This window comes from Corvus moneduloides, chromosome 3 (genome assembly GCF_009650955.1).
Source record: "Corvus moneduloides isolate bCorMon1 chromosome 3, bCorMon1.pri, whole genome shotgun sequence".
Taxonomy (NCBI): domain Eukaryota; kingdom Metazoa; phylum Chordata; class Aves; order Passeriformes; family Corvidae; genus Corvus; species Corvus moneduloides.
In genome coordinates, this window is record NC_045478.1 from 103,023,024 (window position 1) to 103,040,104 (window position 17,081).

Genomic DNA, 17,081 nt, shown 5'->3' on the forward strand with positions numbered 1-17,081 from the left:
ACAAAGTCTTGAAAAGTAAATTTTCAGCACTTCGGAATGAAAAGTAGTCTATGCCAAGACAAATATCCTTCTTATCAGCTCCTTTCCCAAGAAATAGTTTTATTTTTGGAAAAGAAAAAAAAATCCTTAAGATTTTTTTTTTTTAGAATCTGCCAGCAATTAAAATGACAACTGGATATAAAACAGTTCCCAAATCTGATCTCTCCATCTTCAAGATCCAGATACACTCCCCCCAAACAATAGTTTAAACCTTTTCTCAGATAAAGCTATTAAAACAGAAATCCTAATCTCCAGATGAAATTGAAGGTTTACAAAACACCAAAAGGAAAGTTTTACTGGAGACAAGTTGATTCTTTTAAATTGCAGTGAACATGTAATTTCAAAGCAAAAAATAACAAAACCAGAAACCCTTTGCAAATGTTAACATGTTTTCAATTTTCCCATTTCTCTTTTGGGAAGAGAAGCAAGAACTACATGATGAATTGACCTGAGTGCTTGTGCCTTTCTGGCCTACATCTTCCTCCTCCAGACATAAGGACTTTCAGATGCAAAACACTCTCAAAAATCTGCGTTGTTCTAATTGAAAATTTGATCATAAGGCTACAAGCTTGTAATTCATAAATACAGATTTTTGGCAGACTCTATTGACTAGCTAAAGCTTCATTTGGTGTCAGTACAAAAGGTTTTATCTTGCAAAAACTGTCAGATTTAAAATCATGGCAGTGCCTTCTGCTGTGGAAGACATCCCACACTGTGGCCCATGAACACCCTGCTACCATGAACCAGACTGGAGTAACTGCAGCCACCCCACAGAAATGGCAGAGTGGAGGAGACATGTTATCATGGAATAACTGCCTGTCATAGTCCAGCTGTGCTATCAGCTCGTGGCATTTACCTCAAGCCTATAACAAATTCTCAGACTTCACCGTCAGATACACTGATTTTGATCTCCAAAGACAGATGAAGCTAAAATTCATCCTCTGGCTAGGCAGGTACTTGTGATTTGAGAGCAAGATAAAATGTCCACAATTTCCACAGCAGCTTATCCCAGTGGCCAGCTGCTTTCTTATCTCTCTGTGCCCAATGTCCACTCTGTTTGCTGAATTTGGCTTCCAGATACTGGTCCCTATTCTACCTTTCCCTCACCACTTTCCCCCCAGTCACCATCCACCACTGTCCTCAGAACTGCCCTCCACCTCTGATCCCTTTGTCAGGGCTGGGTTCCTGGACTCACCACAAGAAGGCATCCTCTCTAACCCTCATCTGAAATGTTAAAAGTTTGTTTGGGATTTTTTTTTGGTTAAACTGCACACAGATTCATTGCATGTCTGTGCCCACTGCTCAGTGAGGACTTACAGTATCCAGGACTCAACAAGCCCTCCAAAGCATTCTAACAAAAATTCATCCAAACCTTAAGCTTTATCTGCAGAATCTTCCTCCTTGTCACACACTCATCGCAGGGGCCAACACCAGCAGGTCCAGCTCCTCACTACAGAGGCCAGTGTATTTTTGCTGGGACTTCTGCAATGCAAAAGTACAAATGACCCTCAGATATCACCTCCCACCAGTACCCAATAGCACCTCAATATAATTTTTAGTTTTTGTTACTTCCCATATTTTTAATTCTTCCATGTTTTCACTGACTCAGATTTCATGTTTGCCAGCAGTTTGTCTTGAACCCATCAAATATTTATAATGAAGTGAAATGTTCCCAGAAATACAAGCCCCAGCAGCTTCCTTTAAAAAAATAAAAGTTATGTTGGGGGGAAGGAAGGGCAAAAGGAATATTCAGCCTTCACTGAGCCAAAGGCAGAGCAAGATCAACCTTCATCAAACCCCAGAAAAATCTACCAGTGACAGGATACAGTCAAGGAAACACTACATTTGGCATCCATGCCCAGACAGACTCCTGAGAACAAAGCCACAAGACCCAAACACCAGATTTAGTCCACTGTACTGATAGCTTTCAGGAGATTATTTTTTTTAATTTAAAATTATTATTATTTAAATAAGGGTTGGATCACAGAGGCACCACAAACTTAGGACCCTCAGGGCAGCCTCCAGTGCCATCAGGGGCCCTCAGCTCTCACAGGTGGCAGCAAAAGCCTCTGGTTGGTACAGACAGCTTTTTAAAATTATTAGTAGCATCTCTCTCTAACAAACTTTAAAACCAAGCAATTACTAACCCCAGGAAAACCTGGCAGATTTGTCAACACCAATCCTACACAGACTGGGTTGCTTACACTACACTCAAGGTAACTTTGGTTTGCTAATAAAACAAGAGAGAAGCATTACAGAGCAAGGAAAACAAGCAAAATCTGCTCAGCAGAAGTAAATGCCCACAGTTCACACATAACACACTCAAATACATTAGTTTGCCACTGTTGAAAGGAAACAAAGCTCCAGATTTGGCTGCACATGTCCCAGCAGTTTACACTAAACATCTGAAATAGAGGCTCAGCAGGTGAAGCCTCTACAGATGTAATTTTGTCCCTGAGCTTTCTAAGACATTAGCCACATATCCAGTTAAACATAACAGCAACCAACCTTAAGGCTTTAGAAACCATAATGAAAGGAGAAAATGGTTGGTAATAGGGCCTTGCATCACAAAGCCATCACACACAGTAACTGTTTCCACATCACACTGCCCAACAGAGGCCTTTCACCATTTTTTCTGCTGGGACAAAAGAGCATGGATGCACCAGCAGGTTTGAAAATGTCAAGATCATAACAAGCCCATAACATCAAAAGAAGTCTTACTTGCTGCCAGCAGTAACTTTCAGTCAGATCAGACTACTCACTGCCCTTGGTTACAAGCTCCAACACTGAGATGCTGCAAATAGTCAGGGCTGAGCAACCCAGTGTTATCCAGCTCTGCTGGCCTAAAACACCTTGGCTTGCCACAGCTGTGACAGGGATGGGCAATGAGCCTTTATTTCCCTGCCAGCCCCATGTGGCTAGTGATTCCTGGGTTCAGGTGGCTGCTATTAAGCTGTAGATAGTGCCACTGCCTTCCAGCTCTTGGCTTGGTTATATGAACTCAGATCTACCAAGGGAATAACCCCCTCTATGGTGCGTTCTAATAAATTTTGCTACAGCCTGTCTCACTTCATAAAGGAGATGCATCCAACACAAACAGTGGGATTCTGTTCTAGAAGAGCTCAGTGCTTGAGGAGAGAAGGGGAAAAAAGGCTTAAAAATCAAAATCCTTCACTGCCAGTTAGAGAAGGCTGAACACAAGCACATAAAGCTGGATGTGGAGGCTAGTACTGTGATGAAATTAGCTGCTTCCCCCACAGAATCTTACTGGTTTTCATGTACAATTTCCTTCAGGTTCCCAACGCTCTGACCTAGAAATTAAAAAGAAAAAAGGGAGGTCTCTCACTGCTATAGGTGGAGGAAGCAAAACTCAATGGCATTCTTTTACTCAGACTGCAAAAGCAATGTTCCTGTCCAACAGCACTGGCCAGCAGCTCGACCTGCACTGGCACAGCCAGCAATGACCCTGCTCTGACACTGGCTGGTGCTCAGCGAGCCCTTCCAGCCTCACACATTTATTCTGTTTTGCTAAGCTTCTTTCATGCTGCTCCAAAGGAGGAAGCAGGCGGTGGGGCAGCCTGGCTGAGCTGCAGGGCTGCGAGAGGCAGGGATGTGGGGGGAGCGCTACAGGGGGAGCAGGTGTCTCTCAAGATTCCACACAATCCCTCACCAGGGATCCCTAATCCTGTCAGAAGCAATTTGTTGTCAATTTTCCACAGTGCTCAAGTACCAATTTATCACGGGAAACACTTCCTCTCCAAAGCTTTAATTATTTCCATATAGGTTGGGTAGGTGTGAATGTGTGCAGGAGTGATTTACAGGAAGGCGAGCTGGAGAAAGAGAAGAACAGTGCAGGGACCAGTCCAGATCATCTCCAACACAACACATGACTGCTCCTTATAGATCCTGATAGTGTTCCATACCATTTGGTTTCTCCCACCGTAGGGGACTGCAGATTGTAAAGCTGCACTTCATCATAACAACATTAATTCCTCTGCCTGTTCTTCTATCAAGGAGCCTCCTGTGCACAGAGAGGGGTTGGTCCTTCTCCCTGGCAACCAGAGACAGAACAGGAGGGCACATCTTAAGCTGCACCAGGGAAGGTTTAGGCTGGACATTGGGAAGAAGTTCTTCACAGAAAGAGTGATGGGCATTGGAGTGGGCTGCCCAGGGAGCTGGTGGAGTCACCGTCCCTGGAGGTGTTTAAGGAAAGCCTGGATGTGGCACTCAGTGCCATGGGCTGGTTAACATGGTGGTGTTTGGTTATAGGTTGGACATAATGAACTCAAAGGTCTTTTCCAACCTAGTTAATTCTGTGATTCTGTGAATCTTGGCCCAATTGCCATGTCTCAGACCACGGAGATTAACCGTCCCTCTTTGCACTAATTCATCACACCCATCTGGCGACCTTGAGGTGTCTTGATCTGTAGAATCGACTCTTTCCAGAAGCCAGGTCACTAACACTGGGCAGCAGATTTACTGATCTATAGTATAGCTGCAAGAACTTTTACATACTGGCTCTTGCAGCAGAGTTACAATGTTTCAACTACTGTTGGGAAGACTTGAGAAATCCTTCCAGAAAAGAAACTTCTGATTTCATTGCCATCATTAAAACTTCCCATGCCCCTTCTTCATTACAGTGTTTGGATGTTGTTTGTCACAGTAAGACTTGATTATATTCTTCCAGCTTCAGGATGAATTTCTCCTCAAAACCAGAAACAGAGAAAAGGAGTCACACCAGAAGAGCCAGATGAGTTTCCTAACCACTGGGCTGGTGGATATTCTGGGTGGTCTCTTGCATTCTTCAGTAAAAATTACTTAAATGCTTGAGCGTTAAAACCAGATGTCATAACTTTGGAAAGTGTGGGAAAAAGAGAACCTCATTTCTCAACATGTTCTGCCTGGACTACAAGTCCACCAGGAGTTCATGAGAGCTTCTGAGGCTCAGCATTTGCAAAAATCAAGTTTCATCCTGGATTCCTAAGAAAAGCCCCAAACTGGACATGCACTTGGGGCAGACAGGCATGCCCTCCAAAGCACAGAAGACATCCAAGAGAACTTGGTTTCTGGAAATTCAATATGGCTCTTACTTTTCTTACACAGCCCATACTAACTTAAAACTGGTTTTGTACTGACTTAGAGGGGTTTATCAGCCACTGCAGTAGAGCTGATAAAACTTCCTCTTTTACGGCATTGCTTCAAATCTGAACAAATTACTTTAAAGCTGGCATCATTTCTATAAAGACACAGTTGTAAAATTGTCTGGAGAAGAATGAACTTCCTACACACTAGTATGGTAAAATTTACCCTCTAGTAAATAACAAAATGATCGAAAACGACACAGAGTCACGGGTGGTCCAGCTGCCCCATTGCCTCATGTGGTCAACAGATCCAGTCTTTAGGAAGGATGACACCAGCTACAACATCCTAGAGGAATTCATTTTTGAACAAAGTGTTTTAATGAATGTCCAAACAGTGTTAGAAATGAGTGCAGGGCTTGTCTGCACTCTCCAGCTTCTCCATTAACAACCCCAGTACATTGTTAATCTGATGTTTTATCCTGCCTGGAGGCTGAGGAATATCTGAAATATTCTTGACTCCTCCCTGTTCAAAATAGAAATCAGAGGCTCTCAGTTGCTGCCCTGAAATTAGCAGAGGAATTTCTTTAATAAGCATAAGCAAATAATAATTTTCCTATGGAAAATTCAATATATGGAAAATCTAGACCACTCTGCCATGAAAGCAAAGAAGGAAGTAAACCCAAACCAAACCATCCACTGGAGATGTCTCATTAAAATAAGCAAAACCAAGATTATTATCAATAATAGATTATTTAGAAGGTTTCTAAGTAAGAGATTCCAGGGCTGGGCACGGATTCGCCTCCTTCATTACGAAAATCACTTGGAAAAACAGTGCTTCTTTCAACATCATTATCTTGAATTAGTTGTTGTGTCCACTTAAGACTCTTTCAATCACATTTTTCCTTCACTCAGGCTGAAAAAAACCAATTTTTCATAAACATCTTCAGGATTCTTCCTCCTCCTCAGAGCAACTCACCATTCCATGCTCCTGAAATGAAGCAAGCAATTGTTCAGCAATGTCGTGTCTCTCTCGGTAATGGTGATATAAATAAGGAGAAATAAACCCTGGGGCAAAAGATTCTATTAGTTGCTCTCATATTTTTACTGGCAGAATAACTGGCTGCACTGTAAGCCTGCCCCTACTTGATTTTGCTATCTGTCACTTCTGTGGCAGGTTACAATTACTTTCTCCTTTCCCTTCTCTCTGTCCCCTGGTCCCACGTTTTCCTTCCACCTGGGCTTCTGCCATCACCCCTTCCTACCAAAGTCTGGTACAATGCTGGCAAAATTCACTTCTTCCTTCAGCTTGTCTCCTCTCTTACTGTACCATATAACAAAATACCATGGGATAAGGGATTTCAGGAGGGAGAGGCAACAGCCAGAATATCTGATGGCAAATGAAGTTGCAATGGCATGGTGTGGCAAGGAGGGAGGAAGGAAGGACAGTGCCACTGAAGCAGAAGGATCAGCCAGGTGCCATGGGAAAGCTGAACAACAGTGATGTGACTTAGCACAATGAGGGCGCTTCCAGAGGGCAATTAAGCATTGTAAGAAGAAATAGCCTAGCCTACTTCCAAACTTCTCATCTCCTCCACTTGCACTCCTAACTATGATAGAGCTGGAATTGTTTTAACTTGGAGGTAGGTGAGAAAGAGGATTTTAGAGATGGAGCTGAGCAGCAGCCAAGTTCAGGGTGCCGTTTGCCTGCCGGACCCTGATAACAACAAGCTAAGCCTCTGGAGCACAGCTTCAGGGATCAACTTGGCTGACATCACAGTCAAGGTCTGTGTGTGCAGTGGGACTCGTGGCATTGAGCTCCTTGCCTGCTTTTAATATCATTAGGACTTTCAGGGCAGGGAAGGTGTCTTTTTTGTGAGAAAAAAAATTAAAATGCACAGGGGGTTGTTCCCCACAGCTGAAAACAGGAATCTCTGGGAGGAAACAGAGAAGAGGGTTTTGGTTCTAGTTCTGAAGGGCTTGTCAGGTTTCAGAGCTGCCAACTGAGCAAATTGAACTCCCACATCCCTACAACCTGAATGTGAGCAAAACTGGTTTTGAGATGGAAGGCTGAAGAGGAAGGAGAAAGAGGCCAGATTAGCATCACTCCACTGAGCCCAGAAGAGAAGAACAGAAGTGGATAATGCTGTATTCTGTGACCTGTATTTTCACTGTCCTTTTATTTATTAACAGCCTGCCAAAAATAAATCTTGCAGAGCAGCAACATGGGCCCTTTGAAATTTTCCTGCATTTTGGACTCACCAGTATGGCACTCATGACACAAACACACTCCCAGAGACAAGACAGGAGGCAGGCAAATCAGGAACCCCCATGGTGTGGCCCATGCTTGAAATCTCCACAAGATAGCTGGGAAAAAGGAGAGGAGATACATGGGAGCTGACTTTAACCCACAGAAGGGAGTCATTTAGTGGATTAAGCATAGCCTCTGCAAGAATGATATTTCTTGCCTGTACATTTTTCATTCCTCTCAAGGCAGACACACTCAATCCTTACTAAGATACATGAGCCAACACCCCTGTATTTACTCTCTGAAGCACAGAATGTAAGTGTATCAAGGCTCCTGGAATAGATAACAGCAGTTTGCACTCATCTGGATTTGCTCCAGAGTGAATCCAGAGTGAAAAGAACTGGATAAGCACAGTGATTCATGGGGTTCCAGGGCCTCAGGTTCACCCCTTTGAGCAGGCTTGTGGCTCCACAGACAACAGGAGTACTGTCAGTGAAGACTAAGGCCCTCTGTGCTGTAAATAGGCACCATTTACTCAGTTCTCCTTGTCCATGTATCTAAACAGTGGCCTGCTGTCATACAGGAATATTCAGTATCTTTAATTAAGGTCTGCATCTTTTTAGAATAATGGGATTGATACCTGGCCCAGCTGTTGGGAGAAGGCAAAAGACCAAGCCCTGACCATGGCAGGAAGCCAGTCCCTCAAGACTGGCTTTGCAGGGACACCAAAGACAACACCCAGGAGCAGTGAACCAAAAATGAATGATTATCTAAAGTTATTCACTTCAGGGAGGCAGAAAGAAGAGAAAGGAAAGTTCAGGAAAATTTGAAAATTCAGGGGAAAGGAAAGAGGAAAGGAAAAGAAAGGGAAGAGGGGATGGGAGGGGAGGGAGAAAGAGAGGGAGAAAGAGAGAGAGAGGAAGGGAGGGAGGGAAGGAAGGAAGGAAGGAAGGGAGGGAAGGAAGGGAGGGAGGGAAGGAAGGAGGGAAGGAAGGAAGGAAGGAAGGAGGGAAGGAGGGAAGGAAGGAAGGAAGGAAGGAAGGAGGGAGGGAGGGAAGGAAGGAAGGAAGGAAGGAAGGAAGGAAGGAAGGAAGGAAGGAAGGAAGGAAGGAAGGAAGGAAGGAAGGAAGGAAGGAAGGAAGGAAGGAAGGAAGGAAGGAAGGAAGGAAGGAAGGAAGGAAGGAAGGAAGGAAGGAAGGAAGGAAGGAAGGAAGGAAGGAAGGAAGGAAGGAAGGAAGGAAGGAAGGAAGGAAGGAAGGAAGGAAGGAAGGAAGGAAGGAAGGAAGGAAGGAAGGAAGGAAGGAAGGAAGGAAGGAAGGAAGGAAGGAAGGAAGGAAGGAAGGAAGGAAGGAAGGAAGGAAGGAAGGAAGGAAGGAAGGAAGGAAGGAAGGAAGGAAGGAAGGAAGGAAGGAAGGAAGGAAGGAAGGAAGGAAGGAAGGAAGGAAGGAAGGAAGGAAGGAAGGAAGGAAGGAAGGAAGGAAGGAAGGAAGGAAGGAAGGAAGGAAGGAAGGAAGGAAGGAAGGAAGGAAGGAAGGAAGGAAGGAAGGAAGGAAGGAAGGAAGGAAGGAAGGAAGGAAGGAAGGAAGGAAGGAAGGAAGGAAGGAAGGAAGGAAGGAAGGAAGGAAGGAAGGAAGGAAGGAAGGAAGGAAGGAAGGAAGGAAGGAAGGAAGGAAGGAAGGAAGGAAGGAAGGAAGGAAGGAAGGAAGGAAGGAAGGAAGGAAGGAAGGAAGGAAGGAAGGAAGGAAGGAAGGAAGGAAGGGAGAAAGAGAGAAAGAAAGAAAGAAAGAAAGAAAGAAAGAAAGAAAGAAAGAAAAAGAGAAAGAAAGAAAGAAAAAGAGAAAGAAAGAAAGAAAAAGAGAAAGAAAGAAAGAAAGAAAGAAAGAAAGAAAGAAAGAAAGAAAGAAAGAAAGAAAGAAGAAAGAAAGAAAGAAAGAAAGAAAGAAAGAAAGAAAGAAAGAAAGAAAGAAAGAAAGAAAGAAAGAAAGAAAGAAAGAAAGAAAGAAAGAAAGAAAGAAAGAAAGAAAGAAAGAAAGAAAGAAAGAAAGAAAGAAAGAAAAAGAGAAAATGTTTGTCTCTAATCACTTTCTGCCTTTCAGGTGCTCTGATCACCTCACACCTATGGGAAATGGGAACGAAATAAAGAAATATGGCCTTTTCTAGCAGTTCTGTACCTGTCTACATCAAACAACTCACAGACCCCTTGGCAGGGAAAATCCTTGTCAAACTGGGACAATGTGTTACTTGTGTCACTATCCACAGCTCTCAGCCTTGTGCCTGCAGATCTCAGCCACACCTTGGCAGGCAATATGCCCTTGGGCGGGTAATACAGTTGGGGTTCCCTTAGGCCGAAACACAAAGTATAATTTTAGTACACTGCAAATGATCCATTTACATTACCACTTCCTGTGGTGCTCCGACCCACTCAGGCAGGGAACAGTCACCAGAAGAGTGCTGTAGCTGTGAGAGGTGGGTGGTAACACAATTAAGGTCTCTTTTAGTCCCAGGGAGTGAGTAGTGCCCACGTACACCTTCCAGATCGTTACAATAGCCTCATTTCCTTGATGTTTCTTGTTGGTGAGGTCACATTGCTGTTATCCTCTGGTGTTGTCTGACTCAGGAACTGAGGAAGGAAATTACAAAGCAAAATTTAAATCAGGGGATTTTTTGAAGAACTTGAAGTAGCACATAATAAAAATGCTAATAATATGTTGCAATCCAGTTCTCCTCCAGTCAGATGGTTTTGCACCAAGAGGAAGCTGTTGCAGATGCCCTGCAAACTGGTTAGTGTAATATCTGGGCATGAGAGGACATCCCAGAACAAACTGTTCTGCTTTGACTTCCCTAGAGAACGATTAACACTGACAGCTCTTTCCTTTTAGGCTGGAAGGATTTAATAATTCAAACAGTGTTACTGCATTTTCATCTGTTTCTGGTCTTCCCTTTGCTAGTCCTTGATGATGTGAGGTGTAGGAATCAGGGTGAAGAACAAACCCAAACTGGTGGACAGACATGATCCCACGTTTTTAAACAGCTCCCAATCCTCAATACATTGCTCTCTACTGCGGTAGCTGTGACGAGAGGCTGGTGACTGGTACGAGTGACCTTCAAGAGGATTAGCCAGAGATGTGTGACTGCCAGTGAATAACTCCATTCATTTATTATGCGTGACGAACACTAAATCATTCTAGTAAGATTCTTTCCCATTCATTCGTTGCTTGAGAATGATTAGGAGCAAATAGCTCTTAGAAGCTTTTCCAGTGGAGCTGAGCAAAACACGCACGGGGAGAGTCAAAAACTTTGTCCCGTTCACTTGTGGTCAGCTCCCATCAATGGAGTTGGTCAAATATTGGGGGAAATGGTGGGTCAGTGTGTATCTGTGTGATACACAGGTATGTTTACATCCTAAATCTTCTATCTTCTAGTCTTCTCACCATGCCCATGCTGCTGTTGGAGACATTTGCCAGTTTTTTGTTCAGATGGAGCAATGGTTACTCTTTGAACCACAGAGTTTCTCTGTAAACTAGCACAGTTATGGGTAAAATGGAGCATTTCTCTTCTCCAGACAGCCAATGGATGACTGCTAGGATGACTCTACACTTGTCTATCACTGTGCACACCAACAACTTTTCAAAACCAGCAGGCTTAAGCTGCTGATTAAGACATGAAGCTGCCATTTCCACCCACCCAGAGGTGTAAATACCATACCAGAGTTAAAATGAAAGAAACCAGGGATGCTGAATCGAAGTGGAAAGCAACCTCCCGCGTCATGTCCCCATGCGTTGTTCCCCTTTCTCCTCACATATTTGAAATATTCCCATGTCATGCTGACCAGCGTGGTATGAATGCACCACAGGGCTGAAGCATGGCCAAACTGGATACTACCCAGTGTGTCCCAAGACTGCTGCACCGAACGCTGCCCTGATATGTGTGAGACCCCGGCTCGAGTCCCTGCCACCTGATTTGGAACAGAAGCTGATCTTCACAATCTAAGAGATCTCATGGATTGGCTGCAGAAGAGGTGAACCATGCCTTCAAGAGGCAGATGGCCTAGCAGCTCTCCTACCCGGCATAACTCAGCACACCTTGCTTATCTTACCTCTTTCCTATGACCTTGAGCAACTCTGTCTCCCCAGTTGTCCCCACTCAACTCGACCATTACTTCAATTTTACTTTTGAGGTAGTGACTGCTACCAGGTTTATCCCAAAGGGACTCCTCTCTCTATATAGGCATGACTGAAATTCAAATAATAGCAAATGGATTTCTCTTTTCAACTACACTTCAAAGTCAAAAGAGGTCATGTGTACATGTACACAAATAGAAAACCGGTGGGGCTATTCGCTTCAGATAATAATGCTGTATTTCACATTTTCCAGCAGCAAAATTGTTGGCTTTTTGCTCAACATCATATGACTCTAGAGCAGTGAGGACTCTACGCATCTCCACGTGGATTTCACAAAATAATTAACTGTTATTCAGCACAAAGAGAAAGTCACAAGATTGCAAAGAGCAGCGCTAAGAATGCAGCTCCACGGCAGAAGAAGAAGAGCAGCTCTCTCTGAGCTGATGATGAACTGCCCATGTAGCCAGAGCCCTGGCTGCAGCACTGTATCATTTTCTGTCTATTCACAGCTGCTCTTGGCCAGTAAGAACTGGAATGAAGCACGGGCTCTGGATTAGCTCATGCTCATGCAGAGCTAGCAATTACCTTTGGTTTTGCCTGTTGCAGGGAACTCCAACTGCTTCCTCCCTGATCCAGACTCAGATTTTCCAACCCTCAAAAATGTTGTGTGCTCAGAGAAATAAATTTACAGTGGGAAGGAGTGGGTAAAAAACTTTTGTATTTTACTGGTCGGAGGGATTTCTTGGGGTAATGGCAATTTTCCTAACTTACATCTTTTCTCTATGTGACCTTACCTTTCCTCCCTCTTTTCTCTGGAAATCTATGCTGCACATTTTTTTCCCAACACCCATAACATTTATAAATTATTCACAAGATGTAGCCATAAGGAATGACTAATGTTTCATCTTTTAAAAAGGGCTTACAGCGCTATCCCTCCAAATGTACAGTGGATGTGGGGCTCCCAAGGCTTCCCCAGTACCATTGCCAGAGCTCCAAATGGCACTTCATCCTTTCCTGAAGACCACGGGGCCTCCATGAAGACTACTTTGCAAAGATAACCAGTAACAGCCACAGGGTTTTCTGCTGGGTCTTCCCACACAGCACTAACTAGGAATTCCCACCGAAAATAATCAGACTTCTCATGTGAGTAATAATGTATTAATTTGAGAGAAAGATGACATGTACTCATTCAAACCAGGAGCAGCCAATAATTCAGCCTTCTAATTAAGGAGGCAGTTTGTTTGCTTCGCACAGTTTCCTGAGCAGACAGATCTCTCAGAGACTAACAACTGGTCTTATCTATGGCTCAGCACTGCAAAAGCACAAGAAAAATGCATTCCAGTCTGGAAACCAAAACAAATAAATCTGGCTTTATGAGCAGAATAACCACAAATTGTACATGATTGATTGATTACATGTCGTCATCCAACAAGCCCACAGCTAATGAAGCATAATGCTGAATAGATGAACATGAAATGAACACCATTAAATAGCCTATAATAAACATTTTTTTAGACTCTTTTAAAAGCCAAAAAATCACTGTAATATTTAATACCTAGACTGCTACAACACAGCTAATGAACTCTCAAAAACTTCATAACAAATGTTGCAGTAAAAAGAAAAAAAAGTACTTTGGTCATCCACGATGGAAAGCTGTACAAGACCATCCACCCTGGCTATGTCAGAAACTCCCTCCTGGGGCAGGGAGAGCAGTGGAGCCACCAGTGAACTCCAGCCTTCTCTCAGGTGGTTTCCACCTCACTGAGGACAACACAAACAGCCATTTCCAGGTGGCTGAAGTAAATGGCTCAGCTGGCAAACGATCCACTTCAAAACCTGGCAGAGTTAAACACAGCAGTAGAGAACACAGCGCAGGGAGGAGACGGGAACTCTGAACACGTGGTGTTAACTGGGCTGTGGAGGTTGAGCCACCATGGATTCTAGAAGCACCTGGTCTGTGCCAAGCCATGTGGGTTTACTTCAGCTGGAAACTCAAGTGCCAACTGTCTGCTGTCCTCACTAGCATTCTGCATGCTACTTCTGCTCTGCATTATCTACAATGATCATTTTCATGGATTATTTCCCCTTACTGGGACAAAACTAACATTTCCTCAATGCCAGACAAATGTTTTTCAAACCCAAGACATGAAATCACAAATTTTTGAAGGCAGGTAAATGATCAAGTCTGAAAAAACACTATCTTTTTTTAAGCAGTGACAGACTCCCAGAATCAAGATAACACTGAAGCAAGAACACCTATGGGCATATTACAGGAGTGAAAAAGAAAAATCAAAGTATTTTCTTCTTCTGCAGCATCTCACAGCCTGATGTATCACAGCACTTTACAAGCCAGTGATCTTTCCAATGTATCTACAGGTTTTGCAAATACTATGCCAGTCTGAAAGCTGGAAAAACTGAGGAATGCAAAAAGGGTGTTTCTGCCTATAGAAATGAGTTCTCTCAACCACCATGGGTCAATATGTTATTTAGAGTCCTGAAACGGAAAGGATGAAGAAATGTTCACCAGGACTATCGTCTTCCACAGGTAAGGAAAAAATGCTTCCAACAGCTGAGCTTTATGATACTTCTAAGGAATGACGGTACTCCCACAAAACACATTTGCAGGATTAGGCATTTCAGGCAGAGGCAACTCTTATGTTTTCCTTTCAGAAATGTTCCCAATGTTTTTGTTGTTGTTGTATATGCTGGAGTGACTATTTTTGCAGGTGCTCAAACAGCAAATATCTCCCTTGACTCTCCCAACTTTTGAAAATCTCAGTAATAATTATAAAGGATTGAATGGAAAAAGGAAGCTATTTTTCTTTCTCTAGCCAGTGAGAATCTCAACAGGTATCCATGGCATATGGTCCCTGCAGGAAATGGGCAGCTGAGCCTTTAAAGACTCCAGCTTGCCAACCTCCTTTTGTACCTCCAACTTCTTCCCACTGCATCACCAGAAGACAAATATGCACCTTCACCCCTCTGAAATGAGCTAGTGTAGAAGGAAGTAAATTAACACATGAAAACTTGGGCAGATCATTGACAGAAATCCATTCATCCCCCTCCAGTAGCTGCTCTTAAAAAGCACAGTAGTGTCAAAGAAATAAGTGTTTCCAGAGGTTCCCTGTTCACACTAGGTTTCATGGGCCATGCTGACATCAACACTTCTGATGGCATGGCACCATCAGACCTGATAAAACTTATTCCTGTGGAGAGTCTTGTCTATCATAGAATGGTGGAGGCTAGAAGAATATTTCTGTTCCCCTGGAGTTTCTTTACATTGCAATTTTGATAAGACCAGACAGTCAGTGCGTTCCTTCCATCATTACCTTAATAAAAGAATACAAGTGCATTATCTCTCAGTAACTGTGCTGACTCTGTAATAGTGGGTTGTGATGGTTCAGTGTGATGGGAAGTTACTCTAGAAATCCTGCATGACCTTTCATGCTCCTGGTATAAGGAGCACCCTCCCTGTTCATCTCTGTTTATGCCAGTCACGTCATAGGGCAGCATTTCCACCAGAGAGGACAGCTAGGAAAGAAGAAAGGCACACAGCAAGAGAGGAAGGAAAAGTGTGTTTCCATACATATTATTTCTGTTCTTCCAAGGACAACAATCCTGAGATTCAGAAACAGAGTGAAAAACTACATTTCTACTAAAATTTACAATACCTATTTGCCACAGCCCTCTGAAATAATTTCGGCTGCATTTTTAAGTGTAGGAGTCAGGTTAAAATACTTTAGCTGGACTGGCTTTATTAGGAGCTTATGAATTAAAATTGAGAAAGAATGCTTTAGTAGAGGTTTTCTGGCATCAAAGAACTAGCTGCAATAAGCTTTCTTGGACTAAGCTGAATTATTAATGTTGATTATGTAAGAGTACCATTCACCTTTCAAACGCTGAGGGTAATTAAGAATCACTCAACAGAATAGCTGGGGAGAAATCACTCGAACAACTTTCTTATGCAGCTCCCTTGAAAGAAAAAGAAAATTAAAACCCTGAAAGAAAGGCTGCTCTGCTAATATGCATGCTTTCAGCAGATTTCAAAGGCAAAAAAAAAAGAAGAAAAAAGGATTATTTTCTCACAAATTACATTTGTAGTTAAACATTTGCTTTTGAGATGGGATGTGTTTTCAGCACCACAGCATTAGAAAGGAAATGGAGACGTTGCTCTGAATGTTTAACGATACACTGAGCTGCTCTCTTTTAATGAAATCTCATTTCACTATCATCATTCTGCTGAGAAAGATGTGTTGAATAATGCCAGAGAGCCACCGAGCCAGCGCCTCGATATTACATCATCGCTATTAAATATTCCTCTTTGTTCATTCACGGCATGCTTCCACACATTTGATGCATGAGAAGTGAAAATGGCAGTGAGCTAAAGCACCTCAGTGTTCCCTTCAGCATTAATCAAGCTTCCAGGATGTTAAATGCCTGCAGGGTTACATCCCTGACCCAGCCACAGCACTGCCACCAAACTTTATCTCATGCAGGCAGGAGGTATCACCGAGTGAGTACCTGATGCGGGCAGCTCGCGCAGCACGGTCACGCACAGGGCTGATTTTAGGTGTGCTCTCTTCCCAGACTATGTTTCTCCTAACCTCTGAAGGATGAAAAAGTACAGCAACAGAATGTATGGATTAAAGAACTGTTTGTCTCTAAAACCCCCAAGCGAGCAGTGCCCCAGATAGAAGAGAAACCAGGGCCTGACTCCACACCTGCTGCTGAAGCCGAGCCTGCCCCACCAGTAGAGCTGGTAGAGCCAGTTGTGCTTGTTCCTGGGATGGGACAAGCCCCCAGAAGCCAGACCCATGCCCTCTACTCACAGTCTTCCATCTTCCTGTTTCTTCCCAGCCCCTGTGCCTTTCTCCCCTCAATACCCAACTATCCTTTCCCTTCAGAATTATCTTAGCTCAGCTGAGCCCCAACAGCCTCCCTCTAATTCCCGAAATCTCATTCCCTACTCACTTCAGTCCCTCTGGGACTGTTTTGAACATCAGAACACATTAACCAGCTGTATGCAAACACTCAAGTCACCCCACGGATGAAGAGAAACTGAAAGGAGTAAAACCTTTGAAGAAGTTGGGGACAGTAGGCAGTGCCCTACTTCCCTGTGCACCAGAGGGAATCTGTTGCCAAAAGCTACTTTTAGGGGGTTTTTCTGTTTCTTGGCATCAGTGTTTCATAGCTGTTTCTGCTACTTTTCCTGATGTGTCTGTTCTTACTCTTCTCTCTCTCCTTCAAGCACACCCCAGACCAAAACCTAGCAAAGCCTTCTTCCTGGAAGTCAAGGTCTTTGGGTTTGTTTCTGGTACCGTTCTGTGCATCTTTCTGCTTAGGGGCCTCTGCATCTGCCTCCTGCTACAGAAAGTTTGCAATTTCTTTCTCCACAGGGCAAAGGCTGCCTCACTATAGAATTATTTAGATTGGAGAGCATCTTTAAGACCCTGGAATCACTGTTAACCCAGCACTGCCAAGCCCAACACTAAACTACGGCTCCAGGTGCTACATAGCGGGGAATAAGTCTCCCAGATACCTCCAGATTAAGGGTACAGCAGTAATAGAAAACCTGGAGGAGACAGGGGAAGGAGA

At 43.6% G+C, this 17,081-nt stretch overlaps 1 long non-coding RNA gene across 1 annotated transcript in view; it reads right to left on the bottom strand.

Moving 5' to 3' along the window:
* Positions 1-9,763: 9,763 nt before the first annotated feature.
* The window catches only part of LOC116441318, a 130,947-nt gene continuing 123,629 nt past the window's right edge, over positions 9,764-17,081 (bottom strand). The window contains exon 7 of the long non-coding RNA XR_004239028.1: positions 9,764-9,985. This is a non-coding gene — a long non-coding RNA (uncharacterized LOC116441318). The remainder of the gene's footprint in view (positions 9,986-17,081) is intronic.